This window comes from Babylonia areolata, chromosome 2, assembly GCF_041734735.1.
Source record: "Babylonia areolata isolate BAREFJ2019XMU chromosome 2, ASM4173473v1, whole genome shotgun sequence".
Taxonomy (NCBI): domain Eukaryota; kingdom Metazoa; phylum Mollusca; class Gastropoda; order Neogastropoda; family Buccinidae; genus Babylonia; species Babylonia areolata.
In genome coordinates, this window is record NC_134877.1 from 10,239,232 (window position 1) to 10,263,263 (window position 24,032).

The window sequence follows — 24,032 nt, forward strand, 5'->3', positions numbered from 1 at the left end:
AGAGAGAGAGAGAGAGAGAGAGACTGGGCTGCACATTCAATCTCAGTCAAACCCATCTTTGAAACAAAAATTATTTGTTAATAGAAATGTTAGCTGAGAGGAATAAATAAATATAAAACACAGAGAGAGATGGGGGGAGGGGGGGGGGAGGTTAGTAACTGTAGAGATGATGATGGAGCTGTGGTAAGTGTCACTGAAGGTGTGGAGACAAATCCTTGCACCCAGACAGAGACCATTACCCAGTGGTGCCCACAGAACTGGGGACGGTGGACCACCATGGATGGGAAGCACGGAGTGGGGTAGGAGGGAGGGGTGTGGGGGTGGTGGGGGTGACAGTGGCGGCAGTCAGTACAGGTCAGGAACAGAAACCTACAGCCGACCTCACACGCGTGCAATGCGAACGAGGACAATGGAAGAAGAGGTCAGGGGTCAAGCATCCTGCCACTGTGCACTTCGCTCACAACACAGTCCTTGATGGCTTCAGCGGGCCGCGCGCGCTGCTCTCTTTCTCTCTCCGCGCGCGCGCGCGTCGGTGTGTGTGTGTGTGCGCGCGCGCGTATACGTGCAGCGTGTGAGTTCACGTGTACAGCGCGCGCTGTGTTGTGTGCTATCGGTACGAAGATACCTTTATTTTCAACGGGCGTATATGGACAGATTGTGTGTGTGTGTGTGTGTGTGTGTGTGGGTGTATGTGCATGTGCGCGGGTTTCCTCTGATTTCTTGCCACGCCCAGCGTTTACTCATTTCTACCGCTCCAGTGAAGACAAGAGAAGTATTGCGTATGTGTTGCGGATAGCAAACTGAAGTTTGCGTTAGTCACTTGATTGTGTGTGTGTGTGTGTGTGTGTGTGTGTGTGTTTGAGAAAGAGAGAGGTGTATGTGTGATGTATATGTATGCGCGCCATCGAGCGCACGTTTCTACCCCCTTCCACCATCTCCTCCCACACCTCTCACGGTTTGTGCAACACTGATGAAGCAAGCCACAAGTAAGGGCTGACTGTCCATTGTTACTGTCGGTCACAGCGCTGACCCCAGTGACATGACGAAACCAGTGACATGACATGACGAGACCAGTGACATGACGAGACCAGTGACTTGACGAGACCAGTGATATGACATGACGAGACCAGTGACATGACATGACGAGACCAGTGACATGACGAGACCAGTGACACGACGAGACCAGTGACATGACGAGACCAGTGACATGACATGACGAGACCAGTGACATGACATGACGAGACCAGTGGCATGACATGACGAGACCAGTGACACGACGAGACCAGTGACATGACATGACGAGACCAGTGACATGACATGACGAGACCAGTGACACGACGAGACCAGTGACATGACATGACGAGACCAGTGACATGACATGACGAGACCAGTGACACGACGAGACCAGTGACACGACGAGACCAGTGACATGACATGACGAGACCAGTGACACGACGGGACCAGTGACATGACAAGACCAGTGACACGACGAGACCAGTGACATGACACGACGAGACCAGTGACACGAGACCAGTGACAGGACATGACGAGACCAGTGACACGAGACCAGTGACACGACGAGACCAGTGACATGACACGACGAGACCAGTGACAGGACATGACGAGACCAGTGACATGACACGACGAGACCAGTGACATGACATGACGAGACCAATGACATGACGAGACCAGTGACACGACGAGACCAGTGACATGACACGACGAGACCAGTGACATGACACGACGAGACCAGTGACATGACGAGACCAGTGACACGACGAGACCAGTGACATGACACGACGAGACCAGTGACACGACGAGACCAGTGACACGACACGACGAGACCAGTGACACGACACGACGAGACCAGTGACACGACACGACGAGACCAGTGACATGACACGACGAGACCAGTGACATGACACGACGAGACCAGTGACATGACACGACGAGACCAGTGACACGACGAGACCAGTGACATGACACGACGAGACCAGTGACACGACATGACGAGACCAGTGACACGACACGACGAGACCAGTGACACGAGACCAGTGACACGACATGACGAGACCAGTGACATGACATGACGAGACCAGTGATGGCTGGGTCACGTGCTGTGGCCCAGTGTTGTGGGCTGTCATGTTCTGAGGATTGTCACACCCACAGATGGCCAAGTGCTGTGATCACACACAGCTTGTAATGCACTTGAAAATCTCCCTAACTATACACACATCGGTGTCTTGTGTTTTAACGGTGGCTTTAGAGATTTGTTACCGCGGGTTGATTAGCATGTCTACCGTGGTTGAACGGGTACAGCGCGATTTGTTCAGAACTGACTGAGCTGAGGCTGTGGGTTGGTGGATGAATGAAACGATGCAAAGGGCTTACTCTTGATCAAGTTCTTTGGTTCGCGCGCGCGTGTGCGTCGAGCAGCCAAATATGTTAACATCTTAAACTCACTCTTCTCTCTGTCCTCTCGCTCCCCTGCCCACCCACCCAGTTTCCACCCGTGTGTATCTGGAACTGCGTGTGATAATCATCTTCTGACACGTTTATCAATAAATTAATCTGCCGAGTCACGGTAAGCATGTTTTCTCAGATCTGTTCACTTCACCCCTTTCCCCATTGCCAGAGCCGTCTGTAAATCTGGACACTCATGTCGATCGCTGCAGTTCAGTGGAAAAGGACTGAAGTAGGACAGGCAGGTTATTTTAAGACCTTGCCGGTATCTCTTCAAGCCCTCTTGACGGGAGGCAGGGTAGCTGCACCTGTTAGCCGATTACGGCCGGGCTGTGATGTGCCGGCACAAGCACGGAGACCTGTAGGGGCGGGAGAAGGGGAAGGGGCTCCTGCCAATAATAAATAATCTGCCTCGGATTTTGAGGGGAAAAAACTATATCGGTTTGACCATGTGGAAGAGAAGCAAGCACCGGGAACGTGGCTGATGCGAACTGGCCAACATGGCGGTAACTCACGCCGGGCTTTCAAAGAGTAGGAATGGAGAGTGTCACTTGGAGAAATAAATTGTCCGTAACAAGCCGTGTTTATTTTGTGGTGCCAGACAGGAGATTCTGTAGGGGAGCAAGCCAGGCACAGCCAGCCAGCATGGTGCAGAAAGGGAGGTGGCACTACATACACCACACACAGGAGGCAGCAAGCGTGAGTCACCAAGTCCTGGATTCGGAAGGCAGGGAGGGATAAATAGATGGGGGGAAGAAGGGGTGGTGGGGGGTAGGGGGAGAGGGTTCCACAGGCGATAAACTTCCACCACCGTCTGCTCTTGCACCCAGCCCCCCACCCACCCCCCCCACCCCCTCAATGGGGCAAAAGCTGAAGATAGCGGGACGGCTGAAGCACAGGGGAAAACAGTCAGGCCTTGTATCTGGTTTCCGGGCCGGCCTGTTGATACGAGAGGGAGAGAGAAGGGTAGGCCGCCAGTGAGAGCCCACCCCGACCTGATAGCACCCTGCCAGCCTCCCCGACCTGATAGCGCCCTGCCAGCCTCCACACCGCCCGCCGCTCACGCCAGCTCTCTGTGGCACTGTTCTGTCGACTTTTTTTTAAATAAAATTTTTGTTTTAATCCAGACCAGAGCTAATTGAACGTTTCAAACAAACCCTTTGCTTGTTGCCCTCCTGGGCTTTCTGAAAGCATTGTTGGGTCGTGAGTCGCCGGCAGCAGCTCGTTACTTGTGGGGCATTTTATTTTATTTTATTTCGTTTTTATTGTTATTATATTATTCTGTTCCTCCGTAACCAGGGTTTGCTGCTGAGTCAGATTTCGTGCGAGGCTGGTTTGAAGCCAGCCAGTGGTTGTGGCAGTGGACAATTAAGTTGTGTCAATTGTGTGAGCGTGTGTGTGGCGTTGTCGGGCATGCAACCATCCCGTTCTGTTGACAACCAGCTGACGATCAGTGCTGGCCAGACCCGAGTTTCCCTCAGCATCAAGCGCCTTGTTGGACCGCATTCGTCGTCCCGGTTTCAGTGCCCAAAGGCAGCAAAACCCCTTTCGTGCCGTGTTGGAACACATTCCTGGCCCCTCATCCTTCACCTGTGACTGCTGAGGAGTGAGTACTTGTCTGGTCTCTCGGTGATCCGGCAGAAAGGGTGATGAAAAGTATGCCCATCAGTTGCTATCCCTCATCCCCACAGAAGCGCATCCTGGTTGCTTGAGTAAGTCGGCAGCGTGCTGAAGTGGTGGCAACACGGTGTGTTGTGTGCGTGTTGCTGTGTTGGTCGCACTTCGCTGACTTGGCTGCCGTCGCCCGTCTGTCCGTCCGTCTGTCGCCACTTGCCGCCTACCACCCTCCCCTGCCCCCGCCCTGCCAAACTTTGATTGTGCCGTCAACTTTGACATTGACACAGGCGTTTATGATTCAGTCTCGAGCGTTTGTTCTCCCGCGTGCTAGCTGGCGACACTGTACATGCATAGCGCACGTACGTTGGTTCAGACACTCGGGCTGATCTCTGCCTTGCTTGCCGACGTGTAGGGTTGGTTGCTCTTGGCTGTCAGCGCACACAGCTTGGGCCGGGGCCACCGCCAACACAGCGCAGCAGGCTGCACATCCACATCGCTAATTTGTGCACTTCATTGACTGCGCGGACATTCACAACTCCCTTGCCGTGTCTGTCGTTGGGTGAAACATTTTCTTCCAAGACCGGTTCCGCCGTGACTTCAGTCACCACCAAGTGCCTTAGTTCTCCAGTTGTGTTGTCCTGAAAAAGAAAAAAAAAAAAAAAAAAAAAAGTGGCCGGACTTTGGATGTTGACGCAGCCAAGCAAGTGTGAATAGTATCATTGAGTGGCTGACTGTATCGGAGTGAAGGACGGGAGGAGAGCGTGTGGAGAAGTAGCCATCATTTGGTTCCCTGCCCCGCTGCCGCCCAACCGGCCACCTGTTGCCACCATCCCCCTGACGGTACTGACACCTGGCTTTTCTCGGCACTTTGTGTGTGTGTGTGTGTGTGTGTGTGTGTGTGTGTGTGATTCAGTACAACGTCTGTTTACGATGTGATTTTAGACCAGTGTGTGTGTGCGCCCGAGAGACCAGACAAGTATTTTAGTATAACGTCTGTTCACTGTGTGATTTTAAACGAGTTTGTGTGTGTGTGTGTGTGTGTGTGTGTGTGTGTGATACATGTCTTACATGTGTGTGTGTGATACATGTTTATCCGTTTCTAGATGCCTCTCTGGGTACCTCCCTACCCCTCTCTCTCCTTCAGTCCTGCCTCTCTGGGTACCTCCCTACCCCTCTCTCTCCTTCAGTCCTGCCCCTCCCACCCCTCGTTTCTCTCTCGTCACCCCGCCCCCTCTCTCTGCAGTGCCTGTCTCTCTCGTCATCCCGCCCCCTCTCTCTTCAGTGCCTGTCTCTCAGCCTGTCTCTCTCTCATTCCGTCCCTCTCTGTATCTCTGTCTCTTCTCTCTCTCCTACCCCCTCGATCCATTTCTCTGTGTATTGTGTGTGTAGCGTGAACGTGTGTAACTGATTGTATATTTTGTACCTATGCGGTCTTCATACTTTCAAAAATCGGGCGAAACATACATCGCTTAACCGTCACCGTTTTTCAATCATTTCTTTATTTCTTTCGGTTTTTGTTGTTGTTGTTGTTTTAGTTCCGTTGCCCGCCCATCAATTAAATGTCACACGATTCATGGCGGATTTGATGTGCGTGTGACTGAAAAATCCACAGCTGGCGAACCAGCCGGCTTCCCCCAGCCACCCATCGCCGGTCTGTGATGTCCACTGTCACCCTGGGAAGCTGGCCATTGAAACTGGCTGACTAATTAAAGGGGAGGGGGTGGGGGGGACAAGGAGAGTGGGGGAGGGGGTAAGATAGGTTAATGAGTGATCTGTGGAGCACGTGGCGGAGGGGGGAGGGGGAGGTAGGTATGTTGTTAGCAGGCGAGGGTTGAGAAAGGGAAAGTTTTAATTCTTTCTGTGGTCTCTGCATTCTTACGAATCTGAGAACATCTGTGAATTAAAAAAAAATCTTAATCCTTCCTCTCTCTCTCTCTCTCTCTCTCTCTCTACACACACACACACACACACACACACACACACAAACACACACACACACACACACATATATATATATATATATATATATATATATATATATCAAATAATCAATCTACCCCACACCCCTCCCCACCTTTCTGTGACTCCTGCTCCATGCCACTTAAACGAAAAGGAAAAAAAAAAAAAGGAGAAAAAGCCTTTATGTGTGTGTTGAGGGCTGGCAGGAGGTGGGGCGTGAATGCTGATGTTACATGCGAACACTATCCCCCTCAGAACGAGTAAATGATGGCAGTGCAAGCATAACGTGCTGGCCCCATCCAGCAGGCGGCCACACAGAAGGTTGAACAGCTCTTACAGCCCACACCTTCCTCCAACAAACCACCATCCATTCTATCGTCCGTGTCCTTTTCTTTCTCCATATTTTTCTTCTTGGCTTTTCACTTGCATCCACTGGGAAGTCGGAAATGGACACCCTCTCCCTCCCTCTTTTGCCCTCACTCCCTTAGACGACCGCAGAGATCGATCATTTCTCAATTTCTCCTGGCGCCGAATCCGCCTGGAAATGGAAGCTCAAAGCGCGGCCCTTAATTGGTGTAATGACTGCACATTACCCCCTTTGTGTGTTTCCTGATATTCCATATCGTCTGTGTGTGTGTGTGTGTGTGTGTGTGTGTGTGTGTGTTGTGTGTGTGTGTGTGTGTGTGCAGGGGGAGGTAGGAGGGAGGGGGGATATGAAGAGGAAAAAGGGAGGGTGAAGGGAGTTTTGGAAAGGGGTGTTTGCGAGACGAGTTAGCTGTGTGGGGAAAATGTGGATGGGGTTTGATGGTGGCCTGTATGAGTCAATGATGGTGATCAGGCTTGTTTCCCTTGCTCCCCCCTCCCCCCCCCCACCCTCCCCCCGCACCCCCTGTGTGGCCAGAAAGTCAGACCAGGGGCTGAAGCACGCGCGGCATTGTGGGTTTGATGTGTGGCTGACACGGTGTTGTTGGAAATTGATGTGCTCTTATCTTTTTAATGCTTATCATTCTTTCCTTGTTTTGTATTTGACTGATATTTCAGTGGCATAAATTTTGATAACTATCTCCCTTTCCTCTCATCTCTCTCTCTCCCTCTCTCTCTTCTTTGTGAATGAGGAGTGTGTATGAACATGTGTGTGTTTGGAAAGTGCATTGCGTGTCGTCCATCAAGAGTGTGTCATCTATTTACTCGAGTGCACGGAGCGACGTGTCTTGTGCCTGAGTCAGGGTGGTACTGTTTGAATAGCACATCTGACGTGGGGCCTGAACGGATTGGTGTGAACGATCGGCTGTTGTATTTTACCTCCTGCTGTCATCCTACGTGGACTGCAAACATATACAGGGCAGTAAGCCTCTGCGTTCGACATAGCCATTAGTGGCTCACCTCCATTCGATTTCTGGGCAGTATTCCATTGGGCAGTAACATGATACAAGATGGAATAGGTGATAGGGGGGCGGGACTGCTTCTCGCCCTCCCCCCTCCCCCCCTATCCTCCCTCCCCCTTCGCCTCTTGGGTTCGGCAGAGGCAACATATTGCTGGTTGTATCTTCGTCACTTGTTTAAAAACCAGTGGGATTTTCACACGTGGGACGTTGGGCAATATTAAGAATACGAGCTCTTACACTTACTGTCTGTCTTCTGCTCACCCAGAACTAAATCTTGCAAAATGATCGTTTCCTGATGGAAATGATTTCTCTCTCTCTCTCTCTCTCTCTCTCTCTCTCTCTCTCTCTCTCTGTGTGTGTGTGTGTGTGTGTGTGTGTGTGTGTGTCCATTTTAGGGATGAAAACCTGACAACGTCCTGTCACCCTGCATGGAATCAGTCACCACTGAATAATCGGCATCAATTTAAACTCAAAAGTTATAGATTGAACCCCCACATGTTGGGGATCACTTCCATTGTGTGCTTCTGTGCATGCTTTGATTCAGCTTTTCCAGCAGGTGCACGTGCTGCAGGGACCATTGTGGAACAGTTCAGTCGGTCACTGTCGCCAGGGAGTCACCACATGGTCGTTGTGTACTGACAGCAGCGGGCGCACGACGTGTTGAATGCGGAGAGAACTCGGCATATAATGCATTGGACAATGGCTGGCTGGAGTTGGATGAGGTCTGGGTGGGCGTGGGCCCCTGCATATAAACTGCCTAATTAATGCCGGCTTCAGTCAACACTTTTTTTTAAATGCGAAGATGAGGGTATATTTTGAATTAGAGTTTTTACGTCAGACAAAAAAAAAAAAGAAAAAAGGTTTAAGTTGCCCTGCTTGGAGTGAGTGAGTCAGTGATATCGCGCACGCTAGCGTACGCACATTTCACACTTGCGCATTATGTGTACATACGTGAGAGAAGGTACACAAGCAGTTATATGCTTTTTCGGAGAGAGAGAGAGAGAGAGAGAGAGAGAGAGAGAGAGAGGGTGGGGGCTGGAAGGGGATGTAAGCAGTTTATGGACTGATGCATCTTGAAATATCGTTTCTCTGTGCATTAGTCATGTGACTAGAATGTTAGTGAACTTGATTCCAAACACACAAAATAACTATGGATTTCCTTACTCGCAGGATGTCTATAAAAATAAACAAACAAGACGGAGAAAAAAAGCCTTTCCTCCATTTTTTTTCTTTGTGTTGTTGTCAAAACATTTCCCCAACTTCGCTGTTGCTCTGCAATCCTAGATGTAGCCACCCGTTTTCTTACCTCATCCATCATCTTGGGAAACCTGTGTTTGACGGGTAGACTGTTAACACATAAACCCCCTTTCCTTTCCCGCTTCCTTCCCGGACTGCCACCCCCACCCAGCCACGGCCTACACTGCCACCACCACCCAGCCACGGCCTACACTGCCACCCCCACCCAGCCACGGCCTACACTGACACCCCCACCCAGCCACAGCCTACACTGCCACCACCACCCAGCCACGGCCTACACTGCCACCCCCACCCCCTTTCCTTCCTACACAGACACCCCCTCTCCCAACACTGACACCCCCACCCAGCCATGGCCTACACTGACACCCCCACCCAGCCACGGCCTACACTGACACCCCCACCCAGCCATGGCCTACACTGACACCCCCACCCAGCCACGGCCTACACTGCCACCCCCACCCAGCCACGGCCTACACTGCCACCCCCACCCAGCCACGGTCTACACTGACACCCCCACCCAGCCACGGCCTACACTGACACCCCCACCCAGCCACGGCCTACACTGCCACCCACACCCAGCCACGGCCTACACTGACACCCACACCCAGCCACGGCCTACACTGCCACCCCCACCCAGCCACGGCCTACACTGACACCCCCACCCAGCCACGGCCTACACTGACACCCCCACCCAGCCACGGCCTACACTGACACCCACACCCCCTCTCCCTACACTGACACCCCCACCCAGCCACGGCCTACACTGACACCCCCACCCAGCCACGGCCTACACTGACACCCCCTCTCCCTACACCGACACCCCTTCTCCCTACACTGACACCCCCTCTCCCCTCCCTACACTGATACCCCCTCTCTCTACACTGACATCCCCTCTCCCCTCCCTTCACTGACACCCCCTCTCCCCTCCCTACACTGACATCCCCTCTCCCTACACTGACACCCACTCTCCCCTCCCTACACTGACATCCCATCCCTTCACTGACACCCCCTCTCCCCTCCCTACACTGACACCCCCTCTCCCCTCCCTTCACTGACACCCCCTCTCCCTACACTGACACCCACTCTCCCCTCCCTACACTAACACCCCCTCTCCCTACACTGACACCCCCTCCCTACACTGACACCCACTCTCCCCTCTCTACACTAACACCCCCTCTCCTTACACTGACACCCCCATCCCCTCTCCCTACACTGACACCCCCATCCCCTCTCCCTACAATAACACCCCCTCTCCCTACACTAATACCCCCTCTCCCCTCCCAACACTGACACCCCCTCTCCCAACACTGACACCCCCTCTCCCTACATTGACACCCCCTCTCCCTACACTGACACTCCCATCCCCTCTCCCTACACTAACACCCCCTCTCCCTACACTAACACCCCCTCTCCCCTCCCAACACTGACACCCCCTCTCCCTACACTGACACCCCCTCTCCCTACACTTACACCCCCTCTGTGTGTGCCTGTCTTCTCTTCACTTAAGTCTCTGTCAGTCACTTCCAGCCAAGCCCTCTCCATCCCAAGTAACTACTTAGTTAGTTCTGCCGGTTCAGCAGTCCACGACACAGCTTGTGAAATATTTGTATAAACAGTACCCGCTTTTATCAGCCTGAAAATCAGTACACACACACACACACACACACACACACATTCACGGAAAGAAAAGGTAAGGTGTGTATGGTGCGTGTTGGTGTATGTGTATGTGTGTGTGTGTGTGCCTGTGTATGTTCACCTGTGTGTGTGTGTGTAGTGGCAGCGATGGTGGAGCCATAAAGTCTTGGGAGCTTGATACTATCACCCACAGCAACAGGGCTGCTCAGTGGCAGGGGCATCAGCCTCATCAGGCTATGAGTTCATAACGGCGTCAGAACTGGAAATAGAGAATGGGTGGATGTGAGTGCCTGTGTTTTGCTGCTGCTGTTGTTGGTTGGTTGGCTCACTTCATTGTGTACACTGCTTTTGGCGTGGCATTGTCATTTCATTGCCGGACAGTGAAACGGCACCACTCATCGTCGTTTCTGGAAAGACGACTGAGAGGAAAATCGCATGGATGTATGAGGGGGTGGGAGGGCGGTGCTTTTTATGTTCAGAAATGAGAGGGAAAAACCACGGCTGCTTATTCAACAGTTTCTCGGGTGATCAATACGCAGCCTGTATGCAGAGTTTATAATGGCCTTCTGATAACGGTTGGATTATGCGGGATAAAGTAGTAAAAGAAAGTTATTGGGTAATTGAAAATATTTCTTGGGATTTCTTTTACGCAGTTATTCTCTCTCTCATATCTCTCTCTCTCTCTCTCTCTCTCTTCACGTTCACTTTTTTTTGGCGCGAACATGTGGCCATACACCAGAGGCCTGCGAGCCGTGCTGCCTGCCTGACGGGAGGAGTGCCTGCGCTGTGTTTATCAGACTGATGCAGACACGACTTGGAACGTTATATGAAATGTATCATTTCCTTTCCGCACCTCTCGCCGTTGCAGCCTCTTCTCTCTCCCCTCCGCCTTTCTGCCACACTTCCCTTCACCCTCCCCTCCCCCCCCCTTCACCCTCCCCCCCCCATCACCTTCCCCCACCCCTTCACCCCACCTTCCTCCCCCCCTCCACCCTCCCCTTTAGCCAGAACTCCCCATCACTTGTCCCATGGTGTCCTGCGCACTGTGGACAAGATGACGTGAAACCTGAACAGTAACAACAGCCCTTCACTGAACTTTGGGATAATTTTGTCGAAAAGAGAACTCACAGAAAAACTTGGAAAGCGAGCAGGTTTGCACACAGTTTGAATGGAAACAAAGTAAATACGATACTGTTGAATCTAATTCCGCCAGGGTTCTGCTGGGCATGCGGTGTTCGCTTGTTCGCATTTACAGCCTGCATTGTTTTGTTGTTTTTCTGCAGCAGTGTTTCGTTCTGATGTAAAGGCAGAACATATATGGCAGGATCCTGCATCCACGTTAGCGTGATACAGCACTTTGGTTCAGACAACTCCACTTGTTCACAACTTTGACGGAAGTGGGAAGCACAATCCATGCCTTATTCTCGCCACATACTGGGGCTTTGAGTTTGACAGCCATAGCCAAACAGCCCACTGTGGGGCCCTGTCTGTCATCGTCAAGTGTGTGCTGGACTAGGACCTCCACGCGGAAACAGACACTCACTGACCCAAGATTGGAGATAGACGGCAGTCTATCGTCATGATCAGACTGTGCGTTGAACAGAGAACGAGGGGAGATGGCTCATTTCTGGGGAACGGGAAGGAAATGAACGTGTGTTGTTGGTTCCAGTTGCGCGCGCGCGTGTGTGTGTCGATAGACAGACAGACAGACATTTATACAGACAGACAGGTAGATTGATTGATTGATTGATAGATTGACAGAAGAACTGTTGTAATTACAGTTGTAATGTAGGATTCATTAATGTAATAGAAAATGTTTTGAATTATCCGGAATGAATGGGGTAATGAGGTGGAAGTAAATTTTCAAAAATAAAAATAATAGTCACTGAATGTAGGTGTGTATATGTGCGTGCGTGTGTGTGTATGTGTGTGTGCGTGCGTGTGTGAGGGAGTGAGGAAGGGAAAAAGAGAAAGATAGGTTGAAGTACATATCCTAAACTGCTAGAGAGAGAGAGAGAGAGAGAGAGAGAAACACGTCCTGAAGTAACTGGATCCATAATGTGCTATTCACAATGTTTTGAACGAACACACAGCAAATGGAAGAAATGAATGATGAATGTAAACTTGTATCTTAATAATTGAGATTCTTTTTTTTCTGAACAGTGCATGACTGTTTTCCACAACAGGATGTAAACTGTTTCATTATTGTATTATTAATTATTTGATAAAACCTTGGTATGTAGGGGAGTTGCACACACTTGCTTGACGCTGGAAAAGAAAGAAGGTCACACACACGACTTGCACGTGGTTCTTTGTCGGCCTCTGAAGTGTGTTGGCAGTTTTACGACGTATTGTACTACGTCCGTCTCCACTGCTCTCTCTCTCTCTCTCTCTCTCTCTGTGTGTCTGGTGTGTGTATGTATGTGTGTGTGTGTGTGTGTGTGTGTGTGTGCTTCTTACCCAGTCTGCCAGAGCCCCCTTTACCGACTCACCCTCCCTCTCCGTTACACACACAAGTATAATTACAGGTGAAGAAGTCTTAAAACGCTTATCTGCCTCAAACATGTGCAGCCTCTGTGGAAAGCCGACACCGTCAGTGGTGTGTGAAGTTGTACAGAGGGAGGGGCTCCAGTCAGTGAAGAAAACGGGGCTTAGATTTGGGCTTCCCGCAGACATCACGTTCCAGTGGCTGGCAGTGCCTGTCCTGCTTTACATCAACAGGGTCTGCAAAAACCAGGAGACCCCGAGGAGAGAGGGAAGATGATCCCCCAGGACAGCGCCAAATGGGGGACCAGGACGGGGCTGATGACTTTGCCTAAGAGGTGTGCATCAGGTTCAGCCTGCAGATTTCTCCTGGTGGTCAGACGCCTCGGTTGTCGGATGTCCTGATGGTGATGGGAGAGGGCAGGGGGTTGGGTGGAAAGTGGAGCTGACAGAAAGCCAGGGATTGACATATACAGTATCTTTTTTCATAAGTCTCATAGTCTTCGTCTTGTGTTGTCCGCGTTTGTGTGTGTGTGTGTGTGTGTGTGTGTGCAGGGAGGGAGAGGGGGTGCCGTAAAAACCTCAATCAAAGACACCGCGTTTGAAAACTTTTTATGCTGCTGCTCTCAGAAGGTTACACGGAGGCGCTTCATCTATTTTGGCACCTCACCTGTCGCTGCATCACCAGACTTGTTGCCAGTTTGACAGGAAAAACAGAACGATGGCTGCACAAGTCGCCAGCCAGTGCTAAGCAGAATGCATTGGAAACTCCATGGGGGTTCGTTGCTCACATTCTGGCATTACTGTTAGGAATCTGTCGGTCACCGGGTACATGTCTGTCTGTATCATGCCATGTGTGCTACAGATTTGATCAAAAAGATAATAGCGATTTTTCTTCTCCTGGAACTTGTGTTTTTTTTTCTTTGTTAATTTGTTTCTTCGTTGTGAAGTAAATTGCTAGCTACTCGCTCGAGTACATGTAAACACACAATGCATGCACGCTCCCGCACACACATCCACATTCATCAAGAGCTAGAAAGTGTAGTGTCAGTGTTATTGAATATTGGATGACAAAGGCAAAGTGAGTGAGTGAGAGAAAGTGTGGAGTGTGTTTTATGAAATACTAGTTCAACGTAGTGACTAGAATTAAAGGAGTAGATGAAATAGATAATGTGTTATTCCACAGACATAAACAAATTGGTAAGAACAAAACATAAATAGATAGACAAGGCATGATGCGCATCAGTTTTTCATGCATATTCATCAGAAGTGGCTTGAGTTGAATGATATTGTGGTAACGCCCACTGATGTGCAGATTCAGAGGTTACGCACCAGCTGATTAACTCAGTTATGTATATAGATCCATTCTTTCTTTTCATGCTTGCTTATGATGTACATCATCCACACGTACCGAAGGAATCAGTGGCTTCATATCAAAAGCAGTTGTTGGAGTGCTTGTGTGTGTGAACGCGTTTTTGTGTGTATGTGTGTGTGGGCGGGGTGAAGAGAAGCAAGGTTTGAGACAGAAGGTGGAAAGCGTCCGCATGTGTGTGTGCTCGCGTACGTTCGTGTTGTGTGTGTGTGTGTGTGTGTGTGTGTGTGTGTGTGTGTGTGTGTGTGTGTGTGTGTGAGTGCTGTTTAAAATGCTATATCAAGTCACAGTTATTCCAACAAAGAGCATTTTGCGACCAACAGGTTTATTATAGTCAACAGAAATGATGGCGGTATGCTGTACAGGGGAAAGCTTTCCGTGGTTCTCCCGCGAAGCGTGTTCCATACAAGTTGTGACCCGCTTTGTGGGTTATCCACCTCGTGCCGAGTGGCATCAACACAGCTGTTATGTAGGTAGAGCTGTGTGCACATAAGGGGGTGGGGAGCAGGGGTGGGGGGCGAATTGTGTCGGGGATGTGATGCTAAATCGCACCCTCGTCAGATCTGATCCGGCTAATTCCCAGCACATTCGCCAAGCATATGAATGTCCAGGCACTGGAGAAAAGAGAGAGTCAGATGTTTTCAACAACTCAGTTGATGGCATATGGTAGCAAAAGAAACAGTGAATTCCTGTATTTCGGTGTTTGTATCTAACAGTAATCAGGGGGGCGTGGCGTGGGGTGATAGAGGATGGTTCCTATAGCAGTGTGACTTATAACTTGGTTAGGTTAGTGGAGAGAAAAAAATCCAGATATTGTTTTCAGAGAATGGTGATGCAGACTTTCTGAAACAAACAGCTTGTCCACTTTGGTTAACTGAACGATACATGCTGCAAATTGTCTCCCCTGACCTAGAATGGTCAGGGTACCCCACCCACCCCATCGCCGATGTTCCCCATCTCCACACACACTGGTCTCCCCTTCCCCGCACTTCTCCACACCCCCTCACTACCAGTACTTCCGCATCACGTGTGCTGAATGGTGCGTGCTCCCCCCCCCCTCCTTTCTCCCCGTCACCTACCTCCCCTCTCCCCTCTTCACCCCCCTCTTCACCTCCCCCGTTTCTCCTTTCCAGCTGCTCCTCCCTCCCACACCATCAACACAAGCGCGCACGCTCAACGTGCGCACACACGCGCGCGCACGCACGCACGCACGCACGCACACACACACACACACACACACACACACACACACACACACACACATCTCAGCAGTTAATGCAATCGCCGCGTGTTGTCCAGGTAAATGGGGCCAGCCCCCCAACCCCCACCCCACCTCTCCCTCCTTCTTTCGCCCGACTTTATATCCCCCTCTCTCTCTCTGTCTCTGTCTCTCCCATCTCATCATCCCCACTCACACACACCCTACCCAGTCTCTCTCCATATTTGCACGACTGATATTTTCTACCCACCCCCACCCTATCCGTCCAGACACCCTACCCTTCCTTCCTCCCTCCTCCTTCCCAGTCACCGCTCCCTCAGCCACCACCCCTCCCTCCTTCCTCTCCTCCCTTCTGCCTCACCTGGCGCACGCTAGGGGAACGGGGAAGGGGGGGGGGAGCTGAAGTGGGGGTGTGGGAGGAGTTTGGAGACTGAAAGGGGTGTGTGGGAGTGGTGGTGGTGGGGGCGGGGAGGCGGAGTGTTTTTTGGTGTGGGGGAGATTTATGCAGCCCCATGGAGCAGATCGATGGAGCAGTCAGGCGGACCGCGGCTGCTGCACTTTTGGGGGCTTCTCCAGTCCTGCATGGCCAATGGTGTGTCTCAGTGTGTGTGTGTGTGTGTGTTGGGGTAGGCAGGAAGAGGAGGCAGAGGAGAGTGTAGAGGGAGGAGGAGGAGGGGTGGGAGATAGTTGTGACGTGGAGGCGTGTGGTTTTGTCAGACGGAAATGGGGAGCAGCCCATGTGATATTTGGGGAGGGGGCACAAAAACTGGGAGAGGGGTGGGGGTGGGAGGGGAAATGGCAGGCAGTGAATAATAACGACCTCGGCACACAGTGTTTCTACAACACGCACGGAAGTTGCAGTTTTAAATGAAAACAAACATGGGTCTGGAGCGCGAGCGTGCACACGTCGTCAGGTATTAGTAGTAGTAGTACTACTACTACACGCCACACGCACATCAGTCACACTCACACAGAAACCCACAGACAAGACACACACACACACACACACACTCGCATGTCGTCAAATAGTACTACTGCTACTACACGTCACACGCACATCACACACATGCACACACACACACACACACACACAGATATATATATATATATATATAATCTCATGTTAATATTGATATTAGCATTATTTTACTATATTATGTATTTATTTGTTTATTTGTTTTATTTCATTATTTTATTAATTACTGTTTATGAATGTTATTGGTACATCAGCCGTCATGTTAAAATTGAATCAACGTTGTGAGCATAGTATAAGCTTTAAGCTTCTTGACACTCTTTTTTCTTTGCATTGTAATCATGTGTACTGTTGAACAATTAAAGAATATTTAAACCATATATATATATATATATATATATATATACGCACACAAGAGGTTGAGCATCTTAAATGGTTGTCGTAGCTTAGAGTCTGACCCTATACTGAGTCTGCTGGGATTTGAGCCTTGCGACATATACAACAGACCTCTCTCTTGGAAGAGAGGGAAAACAGGAGAAAGTGCCAAGGCAGACGAATGTAGCTGTAGATGGACATGTTTGGTGGCCATCTTCATCGTCGCTATCATCAACGTCGAGGTATTCTTGTTTATCCTGCTGCCTCGCCATTGCTGTTTAGAGTTACTTCCAGCAACAACATATATACCCCCATTCCTTTTTCCCGAGACCCCTCCCCTATTTCTTCTATGACAATGTCTGCTTTGATCCTCCATCTCTATTGTAATTTCTTCTCAACTGGTGTGTGTGTGTGTGTGTGTGTGTGTGTGTGTGTGTGTGTGTTGAGGCGAGAATTAAATACAAAGTTGTGTGTCTGTTTTCTCTTCCCCGTCCACTAGACCTTCCTTCCTCACTTTATTAAAGCCTATACACTATCCAGAACTCCCCACTCTTTCTATGACTGTTACCTTCTGAAAATTCCTCATGTCCATGCAAGAACCTGTGGTGAACTTTCTGTCCTCTTTGCAGCTCCTCATATCTGGAGCAAGCTTCCACGTCATGTTAATTTTCATCAGTTGATGACTCCGTCTCTACTTTCCACTCGGCACTAAAATGTCGTCTTTTCAACAGCTGTCTGTTAGCGCTCTGTTACCTGCTTCTTCAGCCCCGCCCCTGCCAGCCACGTCACACTGTAGATATGTATGTAAGAAGAACGAGTGAAGGAGTGGGGAGGGGGTGGGGGAGCGGAAGAGAGAGTGGTCATGAGAGGTTCATGTAAGTTGTAACTTTACCTTTTTTTGTGAAGCGCCCTGACCTCTTAGAGGGAAAGGGGGCTATACAAATGTACGTCGTTGTTGTTATTATTCTTATTGTTGATTTATTCGCTGACGACTTCAGATTAGTCCTCCTCATTGAATGCAGAATTCCAAACTGCCACAAAAAAAGAAAACATTGAAAGTTTTTTTTTGTGATCCGGTTTTGTTTTGTTTTTACATTTTTATGTATTATCGAAGTTATTACATGACACTTTTCAAACTTAAGTTGTATTAAGACTGACCAAGGTCGCTTGCTTGAACGGTTTGATACAAGGTCACAGGGTCGTTTTCAAAGCATCCGCGGAAGAGAGGGAAGTGTATTATGTCCTGTATATGAGGGAACTGTTGTCCTGAGGTGGAGTTATCAGGTGAGCTACACCATCAATCTTTCCTCACTTGTTAGGACAGTTGAGGTCAGTTCTCAGCCGGCATCAACTGATGTCTGCTGAGGGCGATTGGTAAGGATTCTACTTTGATTTATTTCATCCATTTGCACCAGGGAGTCAAGGAATGACCAGAAGCAGATAACACATCCCTCCCCCACCTACCCAAAATCTCTCTCTCTCTCTCTCTCTCTCTCTCTCTCCACAATACCCCCCCGCCCCCCTCTCTTTGCCCAGCTGTCCCTCACAAGTCTGTTGGCGTTTCCTTCTCGTGCCTGAGACTGAAGAGACGGGGGGTGGAATGACGGGTGGTAGGTTACACGGCCAGTGGTGGGACACGGAGTTTTGCACCACCGCAAGTCCCCGCTGCCAACAGCAGGCAGGGATAACCTGACAAGTGGCACCTTCCGGTCAGAAAGAGGACACTTTTGTCCACGACCGACTTCCTGTATGCAACCGGCTTCACGTTTCTTTCTGCTATAGTCGGTGTGCGTTTCAGGGGATTAGTGGATCCCTATTTCTTCTCTGCTGGTCTGTCTTTCTTTCTCTGTGCTCCTTCCCACCCCATGTCCCGGTCCTCATCGCGGTTAGGATTTTTGTGGTGAGCAGGTTTTATTTCATTTTATTTTTTTCATCTGTTCATATTGTCTAATCGCATTTTGCACCTGTGGTGATAACTTTCAGCGCTGGAACCAAATGACTGAACGCCATGGTTGTATATGTCAACTGTAAACAAGGAGGACGATTTGATCAGCTAAGGACAGGCTTTCAGCTCCTTAGTTCAGGAAAAGCAGAATATGGTTGATAGCACAAGGAAAGAAGAGAAACCATGCAGTGTGTGTGTCTTGTCGCGTCAATGGAAAGCTACAGGACAGCCCCACTTTTCTCACTGCTTTTACGCCCTATCATACAGTATTGCCTCCACTCACCACCAACCTCCACCCCCTTCAGTCTGTTGACAGGGATACTCTGTTATGTTCTGCGCAGTATGTATGTCTCTTGTCGCGTCAGTGGAAGGCGTAGGGACAGCCCCAGTTTTCTCAATAATTCAAAGTGCATAATTCGTGGAGGGATGGTGGGGGTGGAAGGACAGACAGAGAGAGAGAGAGAGAGAGAGAGAGAGAGAGAGAGAGAGAGAGAGCAACAATAGGTTAACGATGTTTAGTATACAATGGTGTAGTTTTTTTGTTTGTTTGTTTTGTTTTTTTTTTGTTTTTTTTTGTTTTTTAACACAGATAGAACGTGGTCGTGCGGGCTTTTTCTCTCTCCTGTAGTGAGAATGTGTGTTTGCCGATCAGTGCCGTTTGATAAACACTACAGTGGAGTGGTTCAGCCTCTCCAGTTGCCAGTCAGTGGCGTCGGGCTGTGTCAACAGGGAGCGCGCCAAGGCACAGTCTGGGTTCCTCCCGCCCTGTGGAATGCGGCCGGTCTTCTTCAGGCATGTCCAGGCCTGTGTACGGTGCCTTCACTCAACTCATTGTGGGTACCGTCAGGCCGAGCACAAGGGCCATCTGGGAGGCAGATCGTAGGCACTTTGTATACTGCGTAGAGATGATACACCTAAGTCCGGACGGTTCCACGCGAATTATATGTTATCCCCACAGAGCACTTTCTTGCATTTATTTTCCCGCATAATGTGTTTCAAAATGGGTGAACACACACACACACACACACGTACAGAGGGATATCTATGAACCAGATGGCAACTGATAACACAAAAGTGAACATGTCTTGCTCGTAAAAAGGAACATCTTTCCACATCTTCTATCTTTTCTTATAAATTTTGGGATTTTTACCAGTTGAGCATGATGTTGTTTAGGTCAGGTTGTTTAAAAACCTCGTCGATTGCATCTCAGCTTGATGCAGTGCTATCGGTTCGGAAACAGTTGGAGATGCTGTGACATCCATAGTTACTGAAGGGAAGGGGGGCCTCGAAAAGGTCATCAACATCCAAGTTTGAACAGAATTGTCAAAGTGATCGTTTTAGTTGTGCCAGAATAGAGCATCGTAATCGTTTTAGTTGTGCCAGAATAGAGCATCGTAATCGTTTTAGTTGTGCCAGAATAGAGCATCGTAATCGTTTTAGTTGTGCCAGAATAGAGCATCGTAATCGTTTTAGTTGTGCCAGAATAGAGCATCGTAATCGTTTGCATCGTAATCGTTTTAGTTGTGCCAGAATAGAGCATCGTAATCGTTTTAGTTGTGCTAGAATAGAGCATCGTAATCGTTTTAGTTGTGCTAGAATAGAGCATCATTTGTAGCATCACAATTTTGTTCAGAATCGTCGTCGTTGTAGTTTTTTCCCCATTCTGGGTCTACGTTCCATACATATTTTACAGTTTCTGCCGTTGTAGACTGCCAGGTCGTCTGAACAAAAAAAAGCTAATACAGCCATTTGACTTGAAGAACAAAACGAAAGTCCACGAATACCTCCTGGGAGGTGTTTAAAGATCCTTACATAGAGTGTTCGTACTTTAGTTGGAACAGCTGCCAGTGTAGGTCTGTCTGACAGCTGCGGACTAATGACAGGTGTACGTTTGCAGAACAAACATTGAACACCAGCTGTTTATCTTGTCTGGGATTGTCACAGTCACACTTCTTTGTTTCACAGTACCAGACAGTACCGGTTGCGTAAAAGGTTGAAAATGTGGAGAATTCATTTCAGTCTGAGTGGTGACACGTGTCGTTGGACATGTTCAGTGTACAAGGAGAAAGGTGTGTGTGTGTGTGTGTGTGTGTGGAGTTTTCTGTGGTACTTAAAACAAAAAGGGAAAAGAAAGAAAATGCACCAACCCAACAAAAGTGAAAACGAGAAAAACCAAAATGACACAAAAGAGGGCGTGATTGCTGTGTATGTTGGCAACATTGTTGAAAACCAAATCAAGGTAGTGGTGAGTGGGATGGGGTTTGGGGTGTGAGGGGGAGGGGAGAGAGCGGGCAGGACAGTCCGTTGTTGAGTGATGAGTTACCTGCGGATATAGGGGGCTTTGATTGCCGCCATGATCAGTGTTATGACAAACGTGATTGAAAGCGGTGGACACTATCGACTATTTTTACCTCCACCACCGCCATACCGCCGTGCTGCGCTGAACGTATAGAACGGGTGTGTCTGTCTGTGTATGTGAGTGTCTGTGCATGCTTGTGTGTGTGTGAAGATATATATATATATATATGTGTGTGTGTGTGTGTGTGTGTGTGTGTGTGTGTGTGACAGTCCTACTTTCTGTGCTCTCATGCGAAGCGCGGTCGCCGACAACGCAGAACATAAGCTCCGGGCCAGGAGCACACTGATAGAAGTGTGATAGGTAGTCGACTGCCTTGATGTTCGTCGCTCGATAGACTTCTGATTTTTGCTTCATCACCCTCCTTCCGCCATCCCTCCTCTCCACCCTCTGCTGCGGACCAGTGCTGTCTGCTGTCTTCCGTCTGCTGCTGCTGCTGCTGCTGTGTGTGTGTGTGTGTGTGTGTGTGTGTGTGTGTGTGTGTGTGTTTGTGTGTGTGTGTGATGCTTAAGAAATACTACTACTACTACTACTCATAGTAATAATGATAATGATGATGATAGTAATAATTATAATAACAATCACAGGACAACAAGATAGTGGAAAAAGAGACGTGCAAGTAAATATGTAAACAACTCTCCCGTTATCAAAATAAAGATTACAGAGATACATTATAAAACAAATCAAGATTACAGAGATACATTAAAACAAATCAAGACTACAGAGATACATTAAAACAAGTCAAGACTACAGAGATACATTAAAACAAATCAAAAACAAATAAGAAGAGGAACAATCATAACAAAGTAAAAAAAAAAAAAAAAAAATAATATATATATATATATATATAAAGGGCGGTGGAAATTGGAGGACCACATTAATGTATAAGGAACTGGGGATTATCTGACTTCTCTCCCGGGGAGAGAGCCAGTTGTATGCCCCCTTCTCTCTCTCTCTCTCTCTCTCTCTCTCTCTCTCTCTCTCTCTCTCACTCACTCTTTGTTTCTCTCTCTCATTTAATGTATTTACCTATATATATGTTGCTTTTTTTAAAATTTCTTTGTTTATTCATTTTAATTGTTATTAGGGCGTGGTGTAAGAAAGCTATCAGACCCACCAGTAAAACATTTATTTATCTCTCTGTATGTATGTATGTATGTATGTATGTATGTATGTGTATATATATATTTATATATATATGTGTGTGTGTGTGTGTGTGTGTGTCTGAGTGTCTGTGTGAGTGTGCCTGTGCATGCAAATCTTTTGTTTAAGAAAGCGGTCATGGTTAAAAATGATTATCATGTCAACGTTTCATGGTCCTGATGACACGTGTGCTATGGGCGTGTCCGCGGCAAAGCACTCGAGGCAAGATGGAGAAAGAGGTTAGCCCTTTCCCACTTTGTGACAGGGCAAAATAACTGCCTTCAAAGCTGGGGGCCGGACCAAGATTGAGGAAGTCAGCGGGTGACAAGAAAAAAGGTAGTCGGCAAAAAGGTGGAGAGGGAGGACCTGAAATGTGCTGATGGTAAGGGGAGGACGAAATTTTATTTTGTATTTAAAAAAAAAATGAAACGAAGAAGACACAGACAAAAAAGGAAAAAAAAGGGCGGGGGTGGTGGGAGCGGATTGGGGGGTGGAGGGGGGGGACAGAGATATATAAAAAGAACCTCTCACACGGGCCGGGAATGTTTTGTGGCGTTGCTTTGTGGATCCTTTGAAAGACTGTCAGCTGACAATTGTCACTGTCAACGTAGCAAACTCCAATGAACAGGAGTGGGAACTGGACGGGGTGGATGTTGGAACTGGACCGGGTGGATGTGGGAACTGGACCGGGTGGATGTGGGAGGTCGCGGAAGGGGAGGGGGCGGGGCTGAAGAAAATTTTGATTGGGACAGGTCATAGACACTAGAACTCCCATAGATATCAGTGTCTATGGACTGGTGAAGGGTGTGGCCACTCCCAGAATTCCTAACCATATTCTGTCGTGGTCACAGTCTCTGGCTGATGGCGCAACTATACATGATACTAACTGAAAATATGACAACAATGGGGTGGGTGACCGGGAGGGGGGGTGGGTGTAGGAGCTGAAACGTGAGCAAGTGACATTGACTAATGATGTTTTAGTGACATGCCACTTTTCGAAAATTGGTTTTCACAGTATCACCCACACCACCGTTTCTGATGCGGTACTAATAAAACAAAGCACGCCATCAGTTGCTTGTATCGATTTCGATCCGTCACCATTGCCATTTCCCTATCGCAAAGTTGAGGCGTACGACGTCAATCAACATTGTGCGCCAGATGGCGTGCTTGTTTCGGTGGGTGCTAATTGTGTATGTCGTTTCTGCTTTGTATTCACCTCTCTCTCTCACTCTCTCTCTCTCGACCCCGAGAAAATTATTAATGGAGACCTTTCGCAAAGGTGTAATACTCACATATAGTTGATAGCGTGTGTGAAGGCACAGGGCGCGGAATAAATGAAGCCCACATAATGTGGCCCAGCACAGACATTTAGGGAATGGCAGAATAAACCTGATACCTCCGCCTCCCCCCACCCTCCCCAACCCCCCCACCTCCCGATTCAGAAAAAAAGCAGGAGGGTGGTGGAAAAAGAAGTTGGGCAATAGCAAGAGCAGTAGTTGTAGCTGGTGTATATCAAAACGATGTCACCGGACTCCAAAGCGCGGGGCTGGGGGGACAGGGAGATAGCAATCCAGGGACAATAGGTAAACGCAAGGAAGGGGGAGGGTGGGCGGGGGCGCGAAAGGAATTTCATGCTACGACAGGGCCCACATAGCGACAGCGAGAAGGCCGGGAGTGGGGGGAGGGAAGGGGGAGGGGGCGGGCGAAACAGGAGACGGTGTGTTGTCTGGCGAAACACCTGTCGTTCTGACCTCTTTTTTGGCACCTTTCTTGTGTCCATGGTAACGAGAAGTTTGGGGGATGTCCTCGTTACGACGAAAACTGTCGGCTGCCTGCAGGTTTGGGAACT

The 24,032-nt window shown here is 49.1% G+C and overlaps 1 protein-coding gene across 18 annotated transcripts in view; it reads left to right on the plus strand.

Moving 5' to 3' along the window:
• The window catches only part of LOC143297381 (RNA-binding motif, single-stranded-interacting protein 2-like), a 251,484-nt gene that overhangs the window by 149,130 nt on the left and 78,322 nt on the right, over nucleotides 1-24,032 (plus strand). The gene's annotated exons all lie outside the window — the stretch shown is intronic.